At 39.9% G+C, this 15,483-nt stretch overlaps 1 long non-coding RNA gene across 1 annotated transcript; it reads left to right on the top strand.

Moving 5' to 3' along the window:
* The first annotated feature begins 12,749 nt into the window (after positions 1 to 12,749).
* On the top strand, positions 12,750 to 15,251 carry LOC109886413 (uncharacterized). The gene is made up of 3 exons (XR_002254739.2): positions 12,750 to 12,839; positions 13,317 to 13,439; positions 15,048 to 15,251. It is a non-coding gene; the product is annotated as an uncharacterized LOC109886413 (long non-coding RNA).
* Positions 15,252 to 15,483: the final 232 nt, after the last annotated feature.

Below are 15,483 nucleotides of genomic sequence, written 5' to 3'. Positions count from 1 at the left end.
ACTAATTGGTAACGTTATGTATTTATAGTCCATCTGGTCAGGGTAACGTTATGTATTTATATTCCATCTGGTCAGGGTAACGTTATGTATTTATAGTCCATCTGGTCAGGGTAACGTTATGTATTTATAGTCCATCTGGTCAGGGTAAACTAACTGTTAACGTTATGTATTTATAGTCCATCTGGTCATGGTAACTTTATGTATTTATAGTCCATCTGGTCAGGGTAATGTTATGTATTTATAGTCCATCTGGTCAGGGTAACGTTATGTATTTATAGTCCATCTGGTCAGGATAACATTATGTATTTATAGTCCATCTGGTCAGGGTAACGTTATGTTTTTATAGTCCATCTGGGCAGGGTAACGTTATGTATTTATAGTCTATCTGGTCAGGGTAACATTATGTATTTATAGTCCATCTGGTCAGGGTAATGTTATGTATTTATAGTCCATCTGGTCAGGGTAACGTTATTTATTTATAGTCCATCTGGTCAGGGTAACGTTGTGTATTTATAGTCCATCTGGTCAGGGTAATGTTATGTATTTATAGTCCATCTGGTCAGGGTAAACTAATTGGTAACATTATGTATTTATAGTCCATCTGGTCAGGGTAATGTTATGTATTTATAGTCCATCTGGTCAGGGTAACGTTATGTATTTATAGTCCATCTGGTCAGGGTAACGTTATGTATTTATAGTCCGTCTGGTCAGGGTAACATTATGTATTTATAGTCCATCTGGTCAGGGTAACATTATGTATTTATAGTCCATCTGGTCAGGGTAACGTTATGTTTTTATAGTCCATCTGGTCAGGGTAACGTTATGTATTTATAGTCCATCTGGTCAGGGTAACGTTATGTATTTATAGTCCATCTGGTCAGGCTAACGTTATGTATTTATAGTCCAACTGGTCAGGGTAACGTTATGTATTTATAGTCCATCTGGTCAGGGTAAACTAATTGGTAACGTTATGTATTTATAGTCCATCTGGTCAGGGTAAACTAATTGGTAACATTATGTATTTATAGTCCCTCTGGTCAGGGTAATGTTATGTATTTATAGTCCATCTGGTCAGGGTAACGTTATGTATTTATAGTCCATCTGGTCAGGGTAACGTTATGTATTTATAGTCCGTCTGGTCAGGGTAACGTTATGTATTTATAGTCCATCTGGTCAGGGTAACATTATGTATTTATAGTCCATCTGGTCAGGGTAACGTTATGTTTTTATAGTCCATCTGGTCAGGGTAATGTTATGTATTTATAGTCCATCTGGTCAGGGTAACGTTATGTATTTATAGTCCATCTGGTCAGGGTAACGTTGTGTATTTATAGTCCATCTGGTCAGGGTAATGTTATGTATTTATAGTCCATCTGGTCAGGGTAAACTAATTGGTAACGTTATGTATTTATAGTCCATCTGGTCAGGGTAACGTTATGTATTTATAGTCCATCTGGTCAGGGTAACATTATGTATTTATAGTCCATCTGGTCAGGGTAACGTTATGTTTTTATAGTCCATCTGGTCAGGGTAACGTTATGTATTTATAGTCCATCTGGTCAGGCTAACGTTATGTATTTATAGTCCAACTGGTCAGGGTAACGTTATGTATTTATAGTCCATCTGGTCAGGGTAAACTAATTGGTAACGTTATGTATTTATAGTCCATCTGGTCAGGGTAAACTAATTGGTAACATTATGTATTTATAGTCCCTCTGGTCAGGGTAATGTTATGTATTTATAGTCCATCTGGTCAGGGTAACGTTATGTATTTATAGTCCATCTGGTCAGGGTAACGTTATGTATTTATAGTCCGTCTGGTCAGGGTAACGTTATGTATTTATAGTCCATCTGGTCAGGGTAACATTATGTATTTATAGTCCATCTGGTCAGGGTAACGTTATGTTTTTATAGTCCATCTGGTCAGGGTAATGTTATGTATTTATAGTCCATCTGGTCAGGGTAACGTTATGTATTTATAGTCCATCTGGTCAGGGTAACGTTGTGTATTTATAGTCCATCTGGTCAGGGTAATGTTATGTATTTATAGTCCATCTGGTCAGGGTAAACTAATTGGTAACGTTATGTATTTATAGTCCATCTGGTCAGGGTAACGTTATGTATTTATAGTCCATCTGGTCAGGGTAACATTATGTATTTATAGTCCATCTGGTCAGGGTAACGTTATGTTTTTATAGTCCATCTGGTCAGGGTAACGTTATGTATTTATAGTCCATCTGGTCAGGGTAACGTTATGTATTTATAGTCCATCTGGTCAGGGTAACGTTATGTATTTAAAATCCATCTGGTCAGGGTAACGTTATGTATTTATAGTCCATCTGGTCAGGGTAAATTAATTGGTAAAGCTATGTATTTATAGTCCATCTGGTCAGGGTAACGTTATGTATTTATAGTCCATCTTGTCAGGCTAACGTTATGTATTTATAGTCCAACTGGTCAGGGTAACGTAGTGTATTTATAGTCCATCTGGTCAGGGTAACGTTATGTATTTATAGTCCATCTGGTCAGGGTAACGTTATGTATTTATAGTCCATCTGGTCAGGGTAAACTAATTGGTAACGTTGTGTATTTATAGTCCATCTGGTCAGGGTAAACTAATTGGTAACATTATGTATTTATAGTCCATCTGGTCAGGCTAATGTTATGTATTTATAGTCCATCTGGTCAGGGTAACGTTATGTATTTATAGTCCATCTGGTCAGGGTAACGTTATGTATTTATAGTCCGTCTGGTCAGGGTAACGTTATGTATTTATAGTCCATCTGGTCAGGGTAACATTATGTATTTATAGTCCATCTGGTCAGGGTAACGTTATGTTTTTATAGTCCATCTGGTCAGGGTAACGTTATGTATTTATAGTCCATCTGGTCAGGGTAACGTTATGTATTTATAGTCCATCTGGTCAGGGTAACGTTATGTATTTATAGTCCATCTGGTCAGGGTAAACTAATTGGTAACGTTATGTATTTATAGTCCATCTGGTCAGGGTAACGTTATGTATTTATAGTCCATCTGGTCAGGGTAACGTTATGTATTTAAAATCCATCTGGTCAGGGTAACGTTATGTATTTATAGTCCATCTGGTCAGGGTAAACTAATTGGTAAAGCTATGTATTTATAGTCCATCTGGTCAGGGTAACGTTATGTATTTATAGTCCATCTTGTCAGGCTAACGTTATGTATTTATAGTCCAACTGGTCAGGGTAACGTAGTGTATTTATAGTCCATCTGGTCAGGGTAACGTTATGTATTTATAGTCCATCTGGTCAGGGTAACGTTATGTATTTATAGTCCATCTGGTCAGGGTAATGTTATGTATTTATAGTCCATCTGGTCAGGGTAACGTTATGTATTTATAGTCCATCTGGGCAGGGTAAACTAATTGGTAACGTTATGTATTTATAGTCCATCTGGTCAGGGTAACGTTATGTATTTATAGTCCATCTGGGCAGGGTAAACTAATTGGTAACGTTATGTATTTATAGTCCATCTGGTCAGGGTAACGTTATGTATTTATATTCCATCTGGTCAGGGTAACGTTATGTATTTATAGTCCATCTGGTCAGGGTAACGTTATGTATTTATAGTCCATCTGGTCAGGGTAAACTAACTGTTAACGTTATGTATTTATAGTCCATCTGGTCATGGTAACGTTATGTATTTATAGTCCATCTGGTCAGGGTAATGTTATGTATTTATAGTCCATCTGGTCAGGGTAACATTATGTATTTATAGTCCATCTGGTCAGGGTAACGTTATGTTTTTATAGTACATCTGGTCAGGGTAACGTTATGTATTTATAGTCCATCTGGTCAGGGTAACGTTATGTATTTAAAATCCATCTGGTCAGGGTAACGTTATGTATTTATAGTCCATCTGGTCAGGGTAAACTAATTGGTAAAGCTATGTATTTATAGTCCATCTGGTCAGGGTAACGTTATGTATTTATAGTCCATCTGGTCAGGGTAAACTAATTGGTAACGTTATGTATTTATAGTCCATCTGGTCAGGGTAACGTTATGTATTTATAGTCCATCTGGTCAGGGTAAACTAATGGGTAACGTTATGTATTTATAGTCCATCTGGTCAGGGTAATGTTATGTATTTATAGTCCATCTGGTCAGGGTAACATTATGTATTTATAGTCCATCTGGTCAGGGTAACGTTATGTTTTTATAGTACATCTGGTCAGGGTAACGTTATGTATTTATAGTCCATCTGGTCAGGGTAACGTTATGTATTTAAAATCCATCTGGTCAGGGTAACGTTATGTATTTATAGTCCATCTGGTCAGGGTAAACTAATTGGTAAAGCTATGTATTTATAGTCCATCTGGTCAGGGTAACGTTATGTATTTATAGTCCATCTGGTCAGGGTAAACTAATTGGTAACGTTATGTATTTATAGTCCATCTGGTCAGGGTAACGTTATGTATTTATAGTCCATCTGGTCAGGGTAAACTAATGGGTAACGTTATGTATTTATAGTCCATCTGGTCAGGGTAATGTTATGTATTTATAGTCCATCTGGTCAGGGTAACGTTATTTATTTATAGTCCATCTGGTCAGGGTAACGTTATTTATTTATAGTCCATCTGGTCAGGGTAACGTTGTGTATTTATAGTCCATCTGGTCAGGGTAATGTTATGTATTTATAGTCCATCTGGTCAGGGTAAACTAATTGGTAACATTATGTATTTATAGTCCATCTGGTCAGGCTAATGTTATGTATTTATAGTCCATCTGGTCAGGGTAACGTTATGTATTTATAGTCCATCTGGTCAGGGTAACGTTATGTATTTATAGTCCATCTGGTCAGGGTAACGTTATGTATTTATAGTCCATCTGGTCAGGGTAACATTATGTATTTATAGTCCATCTGGTCAGGGTAACGTTATGTTTTTATAGTCCATCTGGTCAGGGTAACGTTATGTATTTATAGTCCATCTGGTCAGGGTAACGTTATGTATTTATAGTCCATCTGGTCAGGGTAACGTTATGTATTTATAGTCCATCTGGTCAGGGTAACATTATGTATTTATAGTCCATCTGGTCAGGGTAACATGATGTATTTATAGTCCATCTGGTCAGGGTAACGTTATGTATTTATAGTCCATCTGGTCAGGGTAACGTTATGTATTTGTAGTCCATCTGGTCAGGGTAACGTTATGTATTTATAGTCCATCTGGTCAGGGTAACGTTATGTTTTTATAGTCCATCTGGTCAGGGTAACGTTATGTATTTATAGTCCATCTGGTCAGGGTAACGTTATGTATTTATAGTCCATCTGGGGCCTGTTGCACAAAACTAGGATAAGGGATTAAGCCAGGATATCTTGGTGATCCTGGCTCAATTGATCCGTAATCCGGTTGCACTAAAGATGGATAGAGGGCAGGAGGATATGTTATGGTATAAATTACCATGGAGATTTATTCTGTGGAGCTAGCCTGCTCCAGACCAGGCTAAATTCCAGGATCTATTTAATCTCATCCCTAATGTCAGTCAGCAGTCACCACAAATGGAAACCAATAGTTATTTCACTGCTCACTATACATTGTTATCACATATAACTAGACCCACTGTTAAACGTTTGTGATCATTAATTTCAATGATTTTGGATAAAAAATGATTTTTAGATGTTGCTATCATTAGATAATTTACAGTTTCCCATAGACTATAAGGCTATATATAAAATGATAGAATATTAGGGCCACAGAGGGGAAAAAAAACAAGTCATAATATTGTAACCAGTTGTTTTAAAGGAGGACAGTTGTTAAAATGACAGATGTGGGGCATTTCGTGAAATTGTACTTCAGTATGGTTTCATAAACAAAGACATGCTGATGTGCCAGAATATTAAGTATCACATTGTCATAAGTATCAAAACTGTAAAAACAATTTAGCTTTTCTGCAGAAAGAACCAGCCTCAAATGTATGACTTTATCCTTTTTCTTCAGTGTGGCCCTAGTACTCTGGCATATAAACAAATACACATTCCATATGAATATAAAAACACAATGTGTAACATTATGTTCCTTTATTGAATAAGGACAAAACAAAGCAGGTAAACCATCAGCTCCTTTCGAAACTGAAGTCACAGTGACTCTACAAGATGGAAAGCACAGAATCCAAGCATATTATACAAAATGATACATACACATTCAAAGGTCTGTATATAACACACCCTGCATGTCTGCACACTAAAATAAATGCAGGACAAATCCATACACATCAACTGAACAGACAAATGAATGGATGCAGTAGCCTCCCTGCAGCCTTGTATTACACACAGTATACCGCACAAACATCATAAGAGGCCAAATTCGTCAAAAAACGAACCCAAAAAAACCCAAATTCCTCTGCCACCGCAGGACATATTTAACCAAAATTGAAAGCACACATACTAACTAAAATAATTCCACACATATTGGTCCCTCAGCAGCCGACCACTGTCGTCATCAGGGAAGATTGCCGGATTGTCCCAGTCCATGGCTGGTGGCACTCTGGGGGCCCTCTCCTTCCTCAGGCAGGCCACATTGTGGAGGACAGCACAAGCCACAGTAATATCACATGCCCTAACAGGGCTGACCCTTAATTTGTGAAGGCAGTGAAAGCGTGCCTTCAGGAGGCCAAAGGTCATTTCAACTCTGGCCCTGGTCCTGGCATGGGCATGGTTGTAGGCCTGCTGTGCTTCCTGGGGGTCTGTGAAAGGTGTCAGGAGAAAAGGCTGGCAGCCATACCCCCTGTCTCCCAGCAACACACCAGAGAATTCACCTGTCAACACAAAATCTCATCATTACTACCTCATAAACACAGTGATATTCTTGACACAGCCATGATGGTTATAAATAGGGGTTGTGTGGCTTACCTTGTGATAGGTACTGATAGATTTCAGAGGCCCGAAAGATTCTGGAGTCATGACTGAGCCAGGCCATTTTGCCACAACATTGCTGATCACACAGTCAGCATTGCAGACCATCTGAAATCATAAGATGAGGAATATTACACCAATCAATGCACATCACTGGCAATGCAGAGTGTTCGTCAATGGACAATATCAAAAAGTTATGTTCACCTGAACATTAATGCTGTGAAAGGATTTCCTATTCACAAAATCGGCCTCATGGGCACCTGAGGGGGCTTTTATCCTTATGTGTGTGCAGTCCACTGCACCAATGACATTGGGGAAACCTGTCACACAAAGTAATGAGTATCCTACTATGTGTTAACAGTTGTCCTGTAATTTGTAGATCCTCTTACCTGCAATCCTATAGAACTCCTCTTTGATGTCACAGAGTCTTCTGTGGCCAGGGAAGGAGATGAAGACATCTGCTAATGCTTTGATAGCCAGACACACACTCCTTATTGTGCGGCAAATTGTGGCCTTGTTCAGCTGTTCTGCATCCCCCACTGAGTACAGGAAGGCTCCACTAGCAAAAAAGCGCAAGGCCACACAAACCATTTGCTCCACACTCAGTGCATGGCTCCGTGCAGTGCGGTGCTTAATCCTGGGACCCAGTAGTCTGCATAGATACCTGATGCCATCTGCAGAAAACCTGTATCTTTCATATAGATGGTCATCAGGGAAGGCCAGTGGGTCCAACCGGTCCCTGAAGACCCTTTCTCGCCTGAAGGCTCTCCTCAGCACAAGTGCTTCTTCATCCACCACATCTCACACGAATGGGCATGCCATTGTCAGAGCAGAAAGGAACACACAATTTTGGGCCTTCATATAGGCTAGTGGCCACACCTGGTGCTGGGGGGGTGGGCAAAAGAGGGCGATGCCTTATAACGATGACTTGGTTGTACTGATTGCTGGGAAAATAAAAAAAACCTTAGAAAGATGCCACCGTCCTGTGTGCTCACAATAAGAGCTCATATGTCATGGCTCACTTGACTTTACGAGAATATACATAATTTTTATTTTGAGCTGTGTCATCTTCTTGGAGCTGGGGGAGGAAAGAAAAATAATGATTAATACATTTGTGTTACAGTTAGCATACAGTGTACATTGAAGGCATATCTCACCTCCCTCTCAAGTTTTTTTATTTCAAGGTCCAGTTTCCTAATTGTCCTCTTTTTTATTTCGAACTCCAGTGCAAGATTTTCCATCTTTTTCTTCTTGTACTGAATGTCTATGTCTGCCAGTTCTATTTGGCGCCGGAGGTGGTTGCCATACAACTTTCTGATAGCTTGTGAGCTCTGTGAACACAATACAATTAGCGCCGCTGGAATTTGGCAGGATGTGGTGTCCTTTTATTAATACGCACTGTTGCCAGGCTGGTTTTCCCACTGTATAGCATCTGGGTCCTGTAAAAGAAATTAGATTTTTTGATTTTGATGAGGACTCCTCACCATTGTAGAGTAAATAGTACTTTCACAGTCTTAACATGATACCTCATGCCTTCTGGAATCCAGAGAGATGGTCTCCTCCTCATCATCGTCTCCATCATGTGCTGTTGCTGCTGCACTGGGGCCTTCACCCTATCACATTTAAATCGGATTCATATTGAAGCTAGTAGACAAGACATGCCAGGCCTACAGTATGCCTTTGATGGAGTACTCACTGGATCAGCATCGTCTGGTGCTTGTGCTGGTGGCTCTAACAGGAACACAGTGCTGCCAGACACTGCAAGGCAATAGTTAAACCAAAGTCAGACAGTCCAAATTGATTCAATATGAATGTGGTTGTATCCCATGTAGAGATGGAAGGACATACCTTGAATGAAGCAGGTGGCATCTTGGGAGGAACCTATGCTCGTCTCTTTCCCCCCAGGGATCCCCTCTAAGACGGGCCTGCCTTTATTTAGCTCCAAGGCCATGTCCTCTGCTGGGGTAAGGTCAGCCTTTGGTGACCCACCACCCGTGCCTTGTCTGTGGGTATTCTTTTTCACTGCTAAAACAGTACAGACAATGTGTGAGCAGGCACCTTCTGGGTACAATATATGCTTGTGCTTTGTTAAATATTAGTCAGGGACCATACCATTCTGCAGAATGTTCTTGTATTTGATTTTGACCTGCTGCCATGTCCGTTTTGGCCCGTTCATGTTTAATCTACACACACACACACACACACACACACACACACACACACACACACATTTAATGGAGTCACACTGCAAAAAATTACTTGGTATTTTTGTCTTGTTTTCAGTAAAAATATCAAAAAATGTATCATAGCTTTATACAGTGTGATGGAGTTACTTTACACAATTTCACTCATATCTGCAGTGCATTTCAATAAAAAATTTAACCGTTTCATAATTACAGTACAACTGCATTTTTGGAGATGTGAATTAAATATTTGAATTGTAATTGTGATGTTTCAGCGGAGCGGTGAGTGTGTAATTGTGCACTACTTACGCATTCAGGCGGTCTGCAATACTTTGCCACGCTTTTTCTCTTTGCTTTATCACTGTGGCGGTGTTGCCTTTCTTCTTAATTATATCTTTTACCTCCTCGTATGCCTCCATGAGGATTTGTGCTTCCGACGGGGAAAATCTGTGATCTGTGGCGGGGTCTATTTGAGTGAGCCGTGAGCGCGCACCTATCCAGGATTGGTTTCACCTGGCTTAATGAATCCGTGTCTGCTCATCCTGGCTTGGTCTTTGTGCAACCAATTAAGCCTGGACGCACATGTTTTGGCTTCATTGAGCTCAGCTGAGTCATTTATCCCGGATGTCTTAATTCTACTTTTGTGCAACAGGCCCCTGGTCAGGGTAACGTTATGTATTTATAGTCCGTCTGGTCAGGGTAACGTTATGTATTTATAGTCCATCTGGTCAGGGTAACATTATGTATTTATAGTCCATCTGGTCAGGGTAACGTTATGTATTTATAGTCCATCTGGTCAGGGTAACGTTATGTTTTTATAGTCCATCTGGTCAGGGTAACATTATGTTTTTATAGTCCATCTGGTCAGGGTAACGTTATGTATTTATAGTCCATCTGGTCAGGGTAACGTTATGTATTTATAGTCCATCTGGTCAGGGTAACGTTATGTATTTATAGTCCATCTGGTCAGGGTAAACTAATTCGTAAAGCTATGTATTTATAGTCCATCTGGTCAGGGTAACGTTATGTATTTATAGTCCATCTGGTCAGGGTAACGTTATGTATTTATAGTCCATCTGGTCAGGGTAACATTATGTATTTATAGTCCATCTGGTCAGGGTAACGTTATGTATTTATAGTCCATCTGGTCAGGGTAAACTAATTGGTTAGGTTATGTATTTATAGTCCATCTGGTCAGGGTAAACTAATGGGTAACGTTATGTATTTATAGTCCATCTGGTCAGGGTAACGTTATGTATTTATAGTCCATCTGGTCAGGGTAACGTTATGTATTTATAGTCCATCTGGTCAGGGTAACGTTATGTATTTATAGTCCATCTGGTCAGGGTAACGTTATGTATTTATAGTCCATCTGGTCAGGGTAATGTTATGTATTTATAGTCCATCTGGTCAGGGTAACGTTATGTATTTATAGTCCATCTGGTCAGGGTAAACTAATTCGTAAAGCTATGTATTTATAGTCCATCTGGTCAGGGTAACGTTATGTATTTATAGTCCATCTGGTCAGGGTAACGTTATGTATTTATAGTCCATCTGGTCAGGGTAACATTATGTATTTATAGTCCATCTGGTCAGGGTAACGTTATGTATTTATAGTCCATCTGGTCAGGGTAAACTAATTGGTTAGGTTATGTATTTATAGTCCATCTGGTCAGGGTAAACTAATGGGTAACGTTATGTATTTATAGTCCATCTGGTCAGGGTAATGTTATGTATTTATAGTCCATCTGGTCAGGGTAACGTTATTTATTTATAGTCCATCTGGTCAGGGTAACGTTGTGTATTTATTGTCCATCTGGTCAGGGTAATGTTATGTATTTATAGTCCATCTGGTCAGGGTAACGTTATGTATTTATAGTCCATCTGGTCAGGGTAACGTTATGTATTTATAGTCCATCTGGTCAGGGTAAACTAATTGGTAACATTATGTATTTATAGTCCATCTGGTCAGGGTAATGTTATGTATTTATAGTCCATCTGGTCAGGGTAACGTTATGTATTTATAGTCCATCTGGTCAGGGTAATGTTATGTATTTATAGTCCGTCTGGTCAGGGTAACGTTATGTATTTATAGTCCATCTGGTCAGGGTAACGTTATGTATTTATAGTCCATCTGGTCAGGGTAACGTTATGTATTTATAGTCCATCTGGTCAGGGTAACGTTATGTATTTATAGTCCATCTGGTCAGGGTAATGTTATGTATTTATAGTCCATCTGGTCAGGGTAACGTTATGTATTTATAGTCCATCTGGGCAGGGTAAACTAATTGGTAACGTTATGTATTTATAGTCCATCTGGTCAGGGTAACGTTATGTATTTATAGTCCATCTGGTCAGGGTAACGTTATGTATTTATAGTCCATCTGGTCAGGGTAACGTTATGTATTTATAGTCCATCTGGTCAGGGTAATGTTATGTATTTATAGTCCATCTGGTCAGGGTAACGTTATGTATTTATAGTCCATCTGGTCAGGGTAAACTAATTGGTAACATTATGTATTTATAGTCCATCTGGTCATGGTAACGTTATGTATTTATAGTCCATCTGGTCAGGGTAACGTTATGTATTTATAGTCCATCTGGTCAGGGTAACATTATGTATTTATAGTCCATCTGGTCAGGGTAACGTTATGTATTTATAGTCCATCTGGTCAGGGTAACGTTGTGTATTTATAGTCCATCTGGTCAGGGTAACGTTATGTATTTATAGTCCATCTGGTCAGGGTAACTTTATGTATTTATAGTCCATCTGGTCAGGGTAACATTATGTATTTATAGTCCATCTGGTCAGGGTAACATTATGTATTTATAGTCCATCTGGTCAGGGTAATGTTATGTATTTATAGTCCATCTGGTCAGGGTAACGTTATGTATTTATAGTCCATCTGGTCAGGGTAACGTTATGTATTTATAGTCCATCTGGTCAGGGTAACATTATGTATTTATAGTCCATCTGGTCAGGGTAACGTTATGTATTTATAGTCCATCTGGTCAGGGTAAACTAATTGGTAACTTTATGTATTTATAGTTAATTTGTGTGTCAGGAGAAAATTTGAACGTGATCAAATTTGTAAGACTACCCATCATTATGGCTAATTATATATTGAATGACCACAGGACATATTTTCACCTCCCTGTAAACAAAAAGTAGTCATAATGATGGGTCGCCATTTTGGCTCACAATTAATAGTTTCCCCTGAGACTCAGACTACAGAAGAGATTCCTTTAGGAAAAAGAGCTTTGCAAGAGGTTATTCCCCAATCCTGTGCGTGCGTGTGTGTGTTTGTGTGTGTGTGCGTGCGTGCTTGTGTGTGTGTGTGTGTGTGCGTGCGTGTGTGTGTGTGTGTGCGTGCTTGTGCGTGTATGCGTGTGTGTGTGTGTGTGTGTGTGTGTGCGTGCGTGTGTGTGTGCGTGTGTGGCCTGGAGCATGTCTGTTTCAGAGTGTTGTCACCCCTCTTCTTGGCATCAAGCCATTATCATGTTAATCTGCAGGGTTCCCCAACTGGCCGGGTGGTTTTACTCTTCAGAGCAAAAAATACATATGTATATATTTTTATTATTGTTGGACTGTAAAAACACCAAGAAATCAGCTGCAAGTGATTTTATATCTGTTTGGGCTTCTTGTCTACAAATGATGTTTAATTATGTTCAGGCCCCCCGACAATCCGCTCAGGAAAAGAAACGGCCCGAGGCTGAATCTAGTTGATGATTCCTGACAGTAATTAATGCACACGGACTTCTATGGTATGGACAGAGATGAGCTACTACACGCTTCGCCAACATATCTGACTATTGTTGTGCTGCTCCTGTTTTTATCTCTGTGTATCTCTCCTTCTCTGTGTATCTCTCCTTCTCTGTGTATCTCTCCTTCTCTGTGTATCTCTCCTTCTCTGTGTATCTCTCCTTCTCTGTGTATCTCTCCTTCTCTGTGTATCTCTCCTTCTCTGTGTATCTCTCCTTCTCTTAACATTTCTTGTATCGTTCTGCATTATTAATGTTTCCACCACTTCTTTTGCACTGGTTAATGTGTGAAAAACTCTCTCTCTCCCCCCTCTCCCTCTCTCTCTCTCCTCTCTCTCTCCCCCCTCTCTCTCCCCTCCCCCTCTCTCTCTCCCCCCTCTCTCTCCCCTCCCCCTCTCTCTACCTCTCCCCCCTCTCCCCCCTCCTCTCTCTCTCCCCCCTCTCCCCCCCTCCTCTCTCTCTCCCCCTCTCTCTCCCAAGGACACATCCAACACTAATATACCTTAAGAATCCTACCGGGACCAAGGACAACATCCAGCACTCATTTCACAACCACATGTGGGTTGTCATCTTGACCCACCTGGAGTGGATGATTAAGAGCAGGTTGGTATAATGACTTGTAACATCAATGTAACATCCAGAACACCGGTAGAGACAAAGCGACTGCATGCATTTATTAACTAGATTTTTCAGAGTTTATAGTCTATATGTTCAGCTGGCCTAGCTACATTTTCTGAGTTTATTGTCTACATGTTCAGTTGGCCTTGCTACATTTCGTGTAGGCCTACAGTTGAAGTTGAAAGTTAACATACACCTTAGCCAAACTCAGTTTTCACAATTGCTGTTATTTAATCCTAGTAAAAATTCCCTGTCTTAGGTCAGTTAGGATCACCACTTTATTTTAAGAATGTGAAATGTCAGAATAATAGTAGAGAGAATGATTTCTTTCAGCTTTAATACTTTCATTGTCTATTTGGAAGACCCATTTGCGACCAAGCTTTAAAATGAACTTCCTGACTTGGGATGTTGCTTCAATATATCCACATAATTTTCCTGCCTCATGATGCCATCTATTTTGTGAAGTGCACCAGTCCCTCCTGCAGCAAAGCACCCCCACAACATGATGCTGCCATCCCCGTGCTTCACGGTTGGGATGGTGTTCTTTGGCTTGCAAGCCGCTACGTTTTCCTCCAAACATAACAATGGTCATTACGGCCAAACAGTTCTAATTTTGTTTCATCAGACCAGAGGACATTTCTCCAAAAAGTATGATCTTTGTCCCCCTCCTTTGCTGTTGTTCTGTGTTTGATTTGCACTTTTCGCACCAAAGTATGTTCATCTTTAGGAGACAGGCGTTCATCTTTAGGCGTCTCCTTCCTGAGCGGTAAGATGGCTGCGTTGTCCCATGGTGTTTATACTTGCGTACTATTGTTTGTACAGATGAACGTGGTGCCTTCAGGCATTTGGAAATTGCTCCCAAGGATGAACCAGACTCGTGGAGGTCTACAATTGTTTTTCTGCGGTCTTGGCTGATTTCTTTAGATTTTTCCATGATGTCAAGCAAAGAGGCACTGAGTTTGAAGGTAGGCCTTGAAATACATCCACAGGTACACCTCCAATTGACTCAAATTATGTCAATGCGCCTTTCAGAAGCATCTAAAGCCATGACACCATTTTCTGTAATTTTCCAAGCTGTTTAAAGGCACAGTCAACTTAGTGTATGTAAACTTCTGACCCACTGGAATTGTGATACAGTGAATTATAAGTGAAATAATCTGTCTGTAAACAATTGCTGGGAAAATGTATTGTGTCATGCACAAAGTAGATGTCCTAACCGACTTGCCAAAACTATAGTTTGTTAACAAGATATTTGTGGAGTGGTTGAAAAGCAAGTTTAATTGACTCCAACTTAAGTGTATGTAAACTTCTGACTTCAACTGTACATTCCTCCTTGGGATTCAGTTCATTCATAAATTGATATATAATTGTACAATGCAGAGCTGGAAATAATATTAGGGTGGACAATAACACACTCTGTAATGCACACGCACTTAAACCTGTACATTTCCACTGTCTGTTTGATGGTCTCGTAAGAAGAGGCTGGTATTTTTCCACTCTGCCTCTGTTCAACTTAGTCACATGGCCAATGACAACGAGCCTCTAAGAGTGACCACAGTTTTTGGTCCATCCCGTTCTATTGTTTCTTTCAAGGGCACAGCTGTGTGGAGATACGAAGTAGAACAGAGGCTAGCTTGAGTAGCATCGACAACTCTATCAACAGAAAGGAGTAACAAAACTGGCGCAATCACCTGTTTGTACGCTATGTTCCCATTATGATGTCACACACCTGCTAAACTGACACGTAGACAACGGCTATAAAAGCTGAGACCCAACTCTTGTCGTTGGGCTCTTAACTTTGCACGTGTTGAGTGATTGTTAACCATTACGGATTTTCAAATGTTATAATAAAAAGTGGTTGTTTCGAGGAATCTGCAGTCTGTCTTCCTTTCGATTAGAGCTTCCCCAGTATTTAGCTAAAGTAACGTCCTAGTCAACATAGCTAACAGAACTAATACGTTAGTAAACCAGCTACAATCATGCAGTAACGTTACAGTGTGCAGTCAGTAAGCCGTTTATTAGCTACACC

The sequence above is a fragment of the Oncorhynchus kisutch genome, linkage group LG22, assembly GCF_002021735.2.
Source record: "Oncorhynchus kisutch isolate 150728-3 linkage group LG22, Okis_V2, whole genome shotgun sequence".
NCBI lineage: Eukaryota > Metazoa > Chordata > Actinopteri > Salmoniformes > Salmonidae > Oncorhynchus > Oncorhynchus kisutch.
This window is presented reverse-complemented; position numbering and strand designations above follow the sequence as displayed.